Genomic DNA, 13,733 nt, shown 5'->3' on the forward strand with positions numbered 1-13,733 from the left:
GATGAATGATAGAAGACTGAGGAGATTAGATGAGGAATTGTTAGCATGATGGGAAGACTTTTTCTTGTAGAAAGTGCACTATATGTCAAATGGAGCTTTATTTTGATATGGCAAATGGAATGCAATGCATCATGGCATAAAGGGCCAGAGAACAAATGCAAGCCTTTTGCGTGAACAAGCACGATGTAGATAGAGAATGACCTTGTCCTTCCTAAGGCATATGTAAATGCCCTAGACTCTCAAAGGTACATTGTAACAAACAAAAATAGAAAAAGATGACCATGAACCATCCCAACCACTCTCATAGATCAGTTTATATCATCGAGTGGCATAGGAACATGATAAAAAAGAAGACGAAACAAAACAAAATAAATCACTCACTAAATAGCATGAGCCAATAGCCATTCTTGTCCATTATTATTTTATTTTTATTGTTTTAGGTGTTTAGATGGTGTTTGACATGTTGAGGATGTGATAGTTCTAGTTGTGGATTCTGTTGATAGGTTCATAGTGACATGTTGGATTGATTGTTCGTTCACATTGCTCAAATAGTGTGATTGTCTTGAAAGTGTACTGCTTTGAGTTTCAGTCGGCAAAGTGTAGGTGTGTATGCAAAAGGTGTTGTTATCCATAGTGAATACGTACAAGGTTTATTACAAAATTTTAATGGATTTTGTGATTTTTAGAGTTTTTGAGGATATTTGATGTTTTTGCATGATTGATTTTTTCAGGACATTTTATGATTTTTATTGTTTTTTTTTTTTTCAGGACATTTTCTAATTTTTAAGGGTTTTTTCAAGACATGTTATGATTTTTTAGTGCTTTTTTAGGACATTATATGATTTTTAGTGATTTTTTTAGGACATTATGTGATTTTTAGTGATTTTTTAAAGGACATTATGTGATTTTTAGTGATTTTTTCAAGACATTATGTGATTTTTAGTGATTTTTTCAGGACATAAGCATATACAAGTGTTAGATCCAATTCATTATGTGATAGGTCCAATGGATAAAAGGTTCTTAGGGATATTCCCCCAATTATAGTTCAAACTCATGCACCATGTAGGTAATATGCCCCCAGGCAAGACAAAAACTATGTACAAAGACAGATGACTGAGTGTGTGCAGACTGGTGATGCTTAGGCAAGGTAAAAAAGGATAGTAACCAATTTGTGAGCCATGGTCAAGGAGCCAAGGATGTCTTGTAGGATGATGGATATGATCAAGGAATGACAAAAAGGGAACAAATTAGATGAAATCTCAATAGATGGGGAAGCAACAACTGATTACACATGGCGCCTGTTTGCTAGGTTTTCACCATGGTACTTGCCCAAAGTGCCTATTTTTTAGGTTTTCACTTTTGGATGGGATTTTTCTCTTGACTCAAATTTTCATGCCAAGATGCCTATTTGCCAAGTTTTCATCAAGGCATCTATTTTTTCATGACTTTTTTCAAATTTTTTTGATATTTTTTCAGGACTTTTAGATGGAATCAAGAATGTTGCTGATGACTGCTAATAAGAAATCTATTGTTGCTGTTGCTAGCTAATAATCTTAGGGTCCATGATTGATGATAACTATGCAAGATCTATTACAAGTCTGTAGCTAAAATCAAACCATTGGAAAGGCCTTGAGATATACCATCGTGTACCATATGTAAGACAATGTCTACCTCTTGTGAATTAAGGCATCTGAGGATAAATGGGTCAATAGATATGTCATGTGGGATGTCACTAATGATGACATATGCAAATTCTTGTGGGATAAATATTTGATCTTGAGCGTTGGGAAAATTAGGTAGCTAAATTTGGGGATAAACAATTGGATATAAGGGAGGGTTGAGACCAATGACCTTCCTCATGAATGCTAATTGAGAGAGCTCCAAAAGACTTTGTGGAATGTTGAACACTGGAACACTAATATTCATGGCATCATATTTTTCATTTTGAATCCTTGGGAGCTGCTTAGCTTTAGATTTTTCATAATCTAATGTTGCCTTTCATTTTTCACCAAGAGACCTATGCTTGTTATTTTTTTCTCTTTTTTCTTTGTAACTAGAAGGTAGAGTTGGCTCCCAAAAGTATGCCAATGTGTTCTCTTTAGGAGAAATTTCCTCTTTATGATCTTCAATAATAATGCCTTCATAGATTTCAAAGTCTATTGTAAGAGTGTCCTCATTGTCGAATTGATCAAAAATTGGTGGTCCATGTTGGTCCCAATCCAATAGTTTACGATAACTTGAGGGGGTATCATCATTAGTGTTGAATGGACTTTGGTTGAAGGTATAGATATGGGCATCAGAGTTTTTTGTATCATTAGGGTTATGCTTGAAAGCTAGAGGATTGTTGGTTTCAGGTGGGATATCCTCAGATGGGTTTTCATTGTTCAAAACATCCATAGTCTTACACATAGGTAACGTAGTACTAGGAGGACCTATTTGTAATGGTTTAAATCTAGGCCCCAAACTAGGAGTTTGTCCTTTTTAAGTGATAGGTTTAGTTATTCCTTGGTTCTAATATCCAAGACTACTATAGCCATCATAGCCTTGTTTTTGCATGATAGTAAACCCAATTCCATACTTGCTAGGAGATATCAAAGTAGATTTTTGTTTTGCTTGTGCTTTCTCCATACAAATGAAAGTATTCTCATTGGTAGAAGTGATATTTTGCATACTAATCTTAGAGTGTTGTTCTTGGAATAGGTGTGATAATCCATAAGATTGGGGAGAAGGTGTCAACTCCCTAATGTGGGATAGTTGAGACAGAAAGCATTCTCCACACCCATTGTCTTCAATATTTAGCTTTTCCTTGGCCTTATTAAGGAGTATATCAGCATCCACATACTTAGAGGAATTTGTGGGTTTTGCTTCATTGTTTGTTGGGACTTGGTATGCAGTAGCATCTCTTAGATTGGCACAAAACTAGAAAGGATCTAGATCATTAGGGATGGTAACTTCCACATTTTCATAGGAAAAATTTAGACATTATGTTGGAGTTGATGAAAGCCAACTCTAAAGACACCCAAGATCACCTGCATGCGAAAATCTATCAAAGAGGAGCCAAGGAGAGGAAGAGCATGGAGCAAGGGAAAAACCCTAAACGGACATGAGAGACCACAAGATATTGAAACACAATGAAAATGTATTTACAATGAGAAGAAGTGATATGATATGATCAATGAGGGAGCCTGCTTATAAATAGCTCATGGAAGCTTGTAGAACAAGCTAGAAGGTGGTAGAAGATAAGGATGACAACTCAACACACATCCACAAAAGGTGGAACATGCTAGAAGGGAACAAACTCCCATGTTGTCAACAACTAACCACTACATGCATTAAATACAAAATATTAAATAAATGCATTTACCTAAGTAAGCTTAAGTAATAGAATAAATAATTAGTAAATTAATTATTTACTTTAACACATTGATGATATGTAGAGGGTACCGCTTTCATAGCATGAAGCCAAGGGTGTCCCAGTATCATGTTGCAATTCATTTTGATATCTAGGACATGGAACAATGTGCCTTCAGTAGCTGGGCTAACTCTGACAAGTAATGTGATGATGATGCCCTTGGAGAAGCGTTCACCATCATCACAAGCTTTTATTGTGACTCGTTGAGAGGGATCCAAATTATCTTCAAAATAACCCAAACCTTTGACTACCTTAAGAGTACAAATGTTCAGTCTTGCTCCTCCATCTATTAAGACACATCTAACTTTGGCATTATGGATGAAGACTTCAAGATGAAGGGGATCATTGTGGTTAGGTTTGTCCTTATGAATATCCCAAGGGGAAAAGGTAATATGCTATGAGGCAGATAGATTTCCAAACATGGCTTAGAATTGGGCAACATCCATGTTATCTGGGACTATTGACTCTTTAAAGGGTTGCTCCAAGATCTTCTGGTGTTGGGGAGATGCATGCAGTAGGTCCAAGATGGATATTTGCATAGGGGTCTTATTGAGCTATTCAACAAGGCTATAATTAGATGAAGTAGGAGCATTAGGTCTACTAGGGGGTGTAGGTCTAGTATTAGTAGTAGGTCTAGATGGCTCTCCAGGTAGGGTGATCTTGGTATAGTGTGTAGTGACAATGCAAAAAGGGTCTTTAGCCTTTAAAGTGAATGTGGATATGTGGGAATCTGACTCATTGAAATAGTTGACAGTATGGTCATATCCCATGCACATGTAATTCACATTAACTTGTGAGTTAGAGTTTGAAATGGAGGGTTTCTATTTGTCATGATTACCTAAATGATCTTTGAAAATAGCGTGGTCAGAGTTGGAAGCTAACAGTGATGGATCAACTATGATGACACCATCATCAACGAGGTCTTGTATTGCATGCTTCAATTGGAAGCATGATGAATTCTTATGTCCTTTGGTGCGATGGTAATCACAGTACCTTTTTTCATCCCACTAATCAACTTTAGTCAATGGTTCATCTTTGATTAGGGGTAGCTGTAGGAAGTTGTTACTCAGTAACCGTTGTAATGTAGTCTCAAGAGGTATCTCCAATGGTGTGAATTTTCTATCCTTGGTTCTAGGATGTCTTCAAGGTTTGTCTTGCATGGAAGTCTTAGTCTTCTATTGTTGAGGTGTTGGTTGATTGGGAGTTTTTGAATTTGTGGGGTTTGTGCCTATCAAAGTCAATTGAGGTTGTGATTTGCTAATTGTGTGTGCAAGTTAATTAATGGTTTTCTGATTTTAATAGGTAGATTTTGGCCAATATAAGCCTTTTTTGGAGCTTCATAAGCACCCAGGTTTATCTCTTGTAATTCCCAAGGCTTGGGGTCCTTAACTCCTAGTTTGAATCTATCCTAATTATAAAAAATACTTTCCAAAACCACTAACCCCTTAGGCATCTTGTTGGTTTTCAAATACATAATCTCCTAGCCAAAAATGGTTTCCTTACCATCTATGGTTTCAATTAAATCACTGCAATCCATTTTTTGACCATGGTACTTGTCTTCATTTAACAAAAAATTTATAATGTCTTTGTCATCTTCAAAGACTTGCCAATTTTCAATGTTATCAGGTATAGAAGGTCTATTTTGTACCTCAATTTGAGAGATTCCTGCAAATGATATCTCCTTAGGTTTGATTGCTACATTTGCTAATAAATCTGTCATTTTATTTTGAGTCCTATCTCTCCATGAGATACCAAATGCATAAAAAGATTCTATCTGGTCCCAAAAAACATTTCTATATTGCTTTAATCTCCTGTTCTTGGATGCATAGGTTTCTTTTATCTAGGAGATAACTAGTTCAGAATCACCTATGACATGCAACTTCTTGATTCCATGATGTATAGAAAATTTCAATCCTAGCAACAAGGCTTCATACTCTGCTATGTTATTTGTGCTAGAAAAATTTAAGGTGAATGAGTATTTGAAATTATTTTTCTCAGGAGAAACAAAAACTACTCCTACCCCTGCACCCTCTTTAGAACTAGCCCCATCAAAAACTATTGTCCATAATATTGGTGAGTTTGTGAAACATTCAACTTCATGTTCAATTATAGTAGGTAGATTCTCAACTTCTTGAATAATCAATTCAGCTTTGAAGGTCTTCACACCAGCATCTAAGAAGCAAGTGGCATCTTTGTCAATTTCTTCTCTTAAAATGTGACTAACCCTTGCCTCTTTGTTTACCTTGACAACTTTATCTCCACTATGAAAAGTTGCATAAGTCTAATCAAATTGCATGCTTCCCCCCCATAGTACTCCATTTTCTCAAGAGCAAAATTCCATAGTGTGGAGGTATATCCACTACAAGGACATACATGGTTAACTCTACTTTAGGATATGCAGCTAATTTGAATAGTAAAGCATTTACGGTGCCTATGATTGGGGCTTCCCTAGCATCTATTCCTCTGCATTTTTCCTACTTGGTGCCCAATTTCAACCCTAAGGCTTCCATTACTTTGAAGGGCATTATGGTGTTAGAAGCTCCCAAGTCTATCATGCAATTTTTTAGGGTCTTCCCTTTTATGATCAAATTGAGGAAAAAAGGGTCAATATCTTCTATGAATTCCATTGAGGAATCATCTAAAAACATTTGGGGAATCTCGAATATGATACCACTATCCTCTAATACTAATGGAGTTTGTTGGATAACAATTTGTTCTACAATAGTATTGTTGTTCCCTATCCCTCCCAACCATGATAAAGCCTTGCTTTTATGCTCTTCCATTCTAAGAAGTTCAGAGAAAGGTACTTTTATAGTTATCTGAGAAAACATGGATTTAATATCAATAGATTGAAAACTAGTGGGTTTTATAAGAATACCTAGAGTTGAAGTCTTTTGAATAGTAGGGACCACTATTTTCTTGATGGTATCAGGTCCTAATTTCTTTGGTTGCACAACTACTTTTGTTGTTTTAGTTGTTTGAAACTGAACCTTCTTTTTTGGTTCCCACTTCTTAACCTTCTTGTCTTTGATCTTAGGCACATCTATATTGACTTTCTTATTTTCATCATTCATCTTATTAGTGATATCTTTGATGAATACACTGGATGGCTTTCATACATCATTATTTACTAGTCTATTTCTCAAATTGTAGTTACTATGTACTTGGAAAATCATTTCTACTGTAATTCTATCAATCTCCTCTTTGAAGGGCATTCTTAAGCTTGTGTTACCTACATCAAAAGATGTAAGACATACCTTATCTACACCATAACCTTCATCATCTAAAAGCACTTTCTGATGATGTAAATGATAAGCAATTCCTTAACTGGGAATATCATTTTCAGGTTCCTCAGAATCAGAATCTATAAAGTCATCACACATGCTCACCATATTGCAACTTATATCATCATGGCTTTTCTCTTCACTTTCTTCTTCAAGTTGCACACCTTGATCATGGGCAAATGATTGAGCAATAGAACAATAATCAAAAGAATGAGGTGATTGACATATAATGCACCATGGTACATCATCATTCATATTTATAGTGTTCCTTTGTAGGGGGTCTGGGGTACCCTTATCCTTCACATTTTGTATCTGGTTGGGGACTGGCTTACCATCTTTCCACTAGGTGGTGTAAGGGTAATTTTGCATTCTAGGTTGCCTATTGAAATTGCTATTATTCACAGGGGTTTTCTCAACAACATTTGGCTTATTGAAATTGGTGGGATTCATCTTCTTTAGCAATTCCAACACCTGGCGTATTGTAGGTTCTTCTAGCTTTTTTCCTATAGGAGTTTTATCACCCTCCCTTTTGTTATTGTTCTTGGGATCAAAAAGCTTTGGATCATCCCTCCTACCTAGTTTGCTAGATGCCTTCCTATTATTCTCTATATTTACTGCAACTTTATAGGCATCTCTTAAAGTTTTGGGATCCTTATCCCTCAATTGATAAGCCATTTTTCTATCAAAAGCATTGAAATATGTTGTGAGACAGACATCCTCATTCAACTGCATAACTTGAAATAGTCTATACATACCTTTCTGGAATCTTACATTGAAGTCAAATGTGTACTCATTTGGGTTTTTCTTAATGTTATTGAATTCATTCAACATGAATCCTACATTAGTGTTGTCTCCATATTGCTCCTTATATAATTTCTCCAAGTCACTCCATGAGGTGATACTATCATTAGGTAGCCTCTTGAACCAATCCCTGGCATCCTTAGTTAGTGAATGCACAAACAATTTCATTACCATATCTTCATGTTCAACTTCATAATCATTTAACATATTAATAAAAATTCTCAAATGTTCTTCACTAGTAACAACATTATTCCCAAAAAACTTAACCACTCTGTCTCTTAAATCAAATGATATGGGATGTGGAGCACCAAGGATACCAACAAATGATATTTGTCTATACTTTTCCAGGTATATAGGTTTCTTCTAGAAACTAGGAACATTTGAGGTACTTGCTATGTTAGCTTGGTTTAGAGGAGTAGCTTGGGATTGTTGAGGTTGGACAAAGGGGACTTGGGTGCTAATAGTGGATGATGAGACAGAGGTAGATTGGGATATTCCCTGAGTTGAGATTATCAGACTACTGGCTGGTGCAGGAGTTACAGATGGGATAGAAAAATTTGGCCATGAAGCCAATGTAGAATTAGATTTTATGAATTGGATTTTTCTCCTAGTTTTCGCTGCTTGAGCTTCATTCTAAAACTTCTCAAGTTCTTTTGCAAGATCTTCCTTCTCCTTTCTAGCCTTCTCTAGATCTAGATCTAACTTTGACATGGAGAGTTGTATGGGTTTTCTCGGTAGAGCTTGAGGTTCATTTATTTGGATTCCTATGGCTTTGCCTTTCCCTTTATCTATAGCTTTTTAGTGGGTTCTACAGGGTCCACTTGAACAGGTTTATAGGCTTGGACTTGAGCAATAACTGGTTCTTTCCTTTGATTCAAGCATTTTTCTTGTTCTTGAAATTTATCTCTCAGATTGTCTACATCTCCAAATACATTAGTATGGAGAGTTGTGGTATTTTCTTCTAAATTTTTATTCTGCTCGTTCAAGGTAGCCATCCTTCTCAATAGAGCATCCCTTTCTATTATGGCATCCAAGGTGGCTTGCTCCTTCTCTTTTTCAATACGAATGCGTTTAGCTTCTTCTTTAGCAATCCATTTCATTAGAACTCCTATCTCAGATTGCACTTCTTTAGGGTTTGTAGAAGTAGCCTCTAAATTAGCAAGATTGTCTAGATCTATAAGATTGGGCTCCATGTATGGGGCTACTCTGGGATTAAAAGGATCATCAAATGAACTCCTAAATCCTAGCCTATGGTTCATATTTGGTATGAGATCTGGCCTTGATGAAGCAATTCCTACCATGGACACATCTTTGTCCTAAAAAACTCTCTCATCTAGTAATGGGGTACTGAAAATGCCTCCTAAAAGTCTTGTAGTTTCGGATTTAGAACTGAGTGAAGAAGACTCTCTCCCTAATACTAGTTGATACTAGGAATTGATGGATACACTACCTCTTGGTTTCCAAGTGCAATTTGGATCTATCCTTTTCTTATTTTGGTTCTTCCTACCACCTTGGGGTAAATTAGTATACATTGTTACATCAGGATTGGCTCTCATGTAAACTCTTGTGTTCTTTCTCTTTTCATCCATATTCACCTTTTGTTAAAATAAGCACTAGCTCAAAACCTTGACTAAGTCACCACCCTATTCTTGGGAAAATACACAATGATAATTATTCCTGACTCCAAGGAAAAAACACACAAATAGAAATAGAAATATCTAACACAGATAGACCAATCACTGAGATCATAAGACTACACTCTTTGCTTGTTAGATAAGACACTTGGATAGGCTGGATACGTTAGTGTGTCACTGTGGTACTTGAGCTATTCTCTCTTTAAATTCTCAAGGTTTGTCACTAAAATATTCCCTTATAACCACAGGAAAAACTTAGATAACCTAACACACATGTACACAGTAGGACCAAAGAAACTACAGTACTTTTCATAGACATGTTGGACAACTCCCCAGTAGAGTTGCCATTTTTTTGGAGTTTTGAAAAACTACTAAGCAACAAAATGCTCAATACCAAAATGACATCACTCATAATCTAAGGGCTAGCCAATTCCTATTAACAATTATATGTGTAAAACATTTGGACCCAACTTCAACAAAACCAAGGGTGGTTTTTTGCTCTTTAGGCTCTGCAAAATTAGGGTGGGTATATGCAGGGATGATTCAAGACTGGGAAACACTGTATGAGAATTATTTTAGTTTCATTCTGATTCTCATCTCAAATCCTCAAATACATGTATAATTCATGACAATTTGATAAACACATCCCATATAACAGATCTGGCCAAAATTGTTCTATAGATTTGCATGTGTTCTCAACAATAGTGGCTAACTGAAGCTAAAACATTCCATGCAAACAAGTACTGGCCAACTTTGAAGATCTACAGGAAATAAAGGTAAAATTGATTATAATTTTGTATTTGAAAACCATTTATGACATATTTCTCTTCTAGCTAAATCAATTTGACTAGTGCCTAATCCATTAGGGCTCAGAGTCTACTACAAATCCTTAGATCTAATTTGTTTCCTTACAAAATTTTTTATCAGCAATTCTTATCAGAATTCATCATTCAAAAATCCTTTCTACTACTATAGCAACCTTATAAAATTCATCAAAGATTTTACTTAATCCATTGAACTAATAGCAGTGATGAACACGTATACAACCTAACTGGGTTGCATTCAATTGCACAAGCCTTTACGCTACAATATTAAGATAACCAAGTAATCAAAAGGAGATAAAATTTAGAAAGTACTGACATGGGGATAGCTCATAATTTGTATTCATTTTTTTTGAAAATTGTATACATTTATAGTAAACTTAGAATGACCTTAGGAAGAAGCATAGAAATCATTCTATTATTCATGTATTCTTAGGAACTAACAGAGAAAATACATCATAAACTTTTTGCAAACATTGGACCAAAAATAGACTAAGTATATCACTTAGAAAAAATAGAATTCAGACCCTTTCTCTAGCCCTAGAATCTCAGACATATAGTGTGAGATGCAACAAGCTTTAGGCTAAGAGAAAAAGAAAGGTGTCCTTTACAAGAAAAAATTACATACACCTATCACAAAATGACAAAAATGTGGGTAACAGAAGATATCCAAATCAAAACATTCTTTTTGGTGGGTTAGCTTCTGTCACATCTTCTAATGCTGTTGAGTTGGCTATTATTCAGATCCCTCTTTGTATGCAACTGCCAAATTGGCCAACAATGAAGTTTGTTCTGATGATGGCACGTTAACCTCCACCTATGGGTTTTCACCATCTTTATCCTCTATGGTGGGAGTAACTTCTACTTTTTTCTCTTCTTCAACTGTATCAGCATCCTGTGGTCCTGGGCCTACAACTGAAAGTGATTGATTATTCTTGTCTTCTTCTTCTAGTCGGGCTTGAGTAGTGATGGTGTCAATGATTTATATCTCCTCACCCTGCACTTCATCACTATGAGTTTCATATTCATCAAAGTGTTCACCAGGAGCTATTTTTGCCATCCACTTGTCAAATAGTGTGTCAACTGGCCAATTGAATTGCAAAATATCCCTTTTTCTGTTTAATACATATTCAACCTCATTATTAATAGCAACAAATTACTATTTTAAAGAATCAAAGAATATTTGGGCCTTCACCATTTTTTCCATTGTGGTAGCCCACCATGCATGCCCTATTTCATTTATAACTTGATTCATTCTTAAATAGAATAAATCATCAAGTTCCTTTGCCCATTCATCTTTTTTTTAAAATTATTTTTCTTGTCTAGGGAACGAGGAAACAAACTAAATTTTTGGCTCTTGTATTTGTTGAAGTAGCCTACTATTATTCTCTATAAATGAATCCTTTTGTTGTCAAAATCAGCAAGATTAGAAACAATATCAAAGTTTTTTTCAATTTGATCACAAGAATTATTTATAATAGAGAAACACAAAAATGTCATTTCTTTCTCCCTTCTTACCCATTTATTCATGATAGGATTTAAAGCCTCATCATTGGCTTTCAACTCCTCCTAGATACTGATCACCCTAGCCAACTGATCATGAATTAGTGGCCATTCAACTTTGTCCCCCAAATATGTGAGAGCTTTTCTTAGTTTATCTTCATATTTTGACTCTAGCTCTACATGTAAGGCCTACAGTTTACCCTTTTCTTCTTCAAAATTTTCAGCAGTGTAGTACTGTGGCCTTTGGGTTGTATCTGGTATTTCTATGAGGGGGGTGGATTTAAAGGGTTCAACTAGGGGATGAGGTTATGTTATTCTAGGCCTAGTGGGTTTTCCCAATAGCTTGTTCTCAAGCTCAATTCTCTTTTTACCTCTTTATTGTAGGCATCCACAACTACCTCATATTTATTTTGTAACTCAAACATAGCCTATTCCTCCTTCTTAGAAGTGGCCAAAAGAAACTTTGAAGAATCCACATTCCAATGTGCTACTTGCACATGTCAGATATCAACAACCTTTCTTACAAGTATGTTTCCCATCAATCCAAACTCATCTGGTTGCGATGATGTGGCTCTAGATCCTCTTCTCACCAACTGACCAATGTAGCTTGATCTTCAATGAATGCAGTGCCTTGGAAATCCCTTTTATTTGGGTCTTGCAACTCCAATTTATTAGAAATAGAATTAAAAATCAATGGATCTGCAATATCCCAATTGGGCAACAATAAAATGTTAGATGTCTTTATCATTTGCCTTCCCTCTTCAGGGGTAATGTTTTGGAACTCCTGCATCATTTGTTCCTTTATTTTTTTTTGGAGGGAGGCTTCATCCATTTTTGGATGCTCTATTTTCAACTTTTTACATTTTTCCTCAAACATATTCATGTTTGCCCTCCAGGCAAACTGCTGAAAAGCCCTAGACTTCACAAAACTGTCATCAGCCAAAAAATGATGACTTTCCTGTTCTAACATAGGGTCCAATTCCCTACCTCTATAGTCAGCTATTGTTAGGTCCAAACTTGGTAGAGGAGGCTCTGGAGGGTTACCTTCATCCAAATCTTCTTGAGTAATAAAAATACCTCCCTATGATCCCATCTCCTCAACTTGCTCACCTATGAGCTATTCTTCTCCAATCCTCAAAGGGGGTTGAGTGGGCAAATATTCCTCAACTTGAGGCCTCTCTTCTCTCATTACCTTTTTCCTCTTGGGAATAGGCTCATCAAGTGTCTCCTCTTGGGCTGTACTGGTGGATCCCATTATTAGTTTGCCCTTATCTACAGGAGTCCTTTTATTTTGAATTATAGTGTAACCAGGCTTCTTCTGTACAATTATTTGACCAATTGCTATATTAGGAGTGAAAGCCAACCTCCTCATGACTTCTCTAGCCTTGTTATGATAAGAATCAATAAAAAATTATTTCTTCTCATATATAGCTTCCATTATTTTAGGGAAGTTACTCATGAGCTTATTTATTCTCTCAACCTCTGTATTAGCATTATGTAAAGGACTATATTTCTGATCAAAACAATGAATGAATTCTATGACCCGGGAGTAAACTCTCCATTTTTATTTTTTAGTTTCTTGTTCCTACAATGAGAATTCATTCCTTATAAGGTCCTCTAGATAATATGAATCATGTTTGACCTATCCCAGCTTAATCCTATGCCTCAAGGTCTAATTGAAAAATCCCTCAGAATCAAAAAAATGGGGATGGGAGATAGCCTCATATATTGATCCAAAATTTTATGCAAAAATAGCCAACCCCCTTTGGTAATCACAAATTGATGGCCCACTATGTAGGTATGGAAAATTGACCCTAGTTGCTTCTTCAATAGAAACATTTCTTCTGCTCCTCCTAGTTGCCACAAAACTTCAGCCATTCCTACCTTGAAAGGTACTTGGTAAGGCAAGGCATGAGGACTCCCTTTAAAACCATAAATTCTAAAAATAGTAGAAATGGAGTAAGGTATGATATCTCCCCAATTATGTGATACTTTCAAATTATGGGGGCTATCCATAGGCCTTATGAGACTCATTAGTACCTTAGGGATTCTAGGATTGTCACTCAATATGAGGCATCTCAATTTAGAAGCAAAATACCTATCAAATCTGACAAAATTGGCATTATTTGCATCCCAGGTCATATCTATGCTCCATAATTGGACTGGCAATACTTCCAGATTTTCCTCTCTGTTCAATTCCATCTCATTACCAAAATATGTAACCCCCTTGAACAAGAACATAAGCATTAATAAAGAATAGTGGCCAAAAGTTTTCTCC

The sequence above is a fragment of the Cupressus sempervirens genome, chromosome 1 (assembly GCF_028749045.1).
Source record: "Cupressus sempervirens isolate cs-2001-9-10 chromosome 1, ASM2874904v1, whole genome shotgun sequence".
NCBI lineage: Eukaryota > Viridiplantae > Streptophyta > Pinopsida > Cupressales > Cupressaceae > Cupressus > Cupressus sempervirens.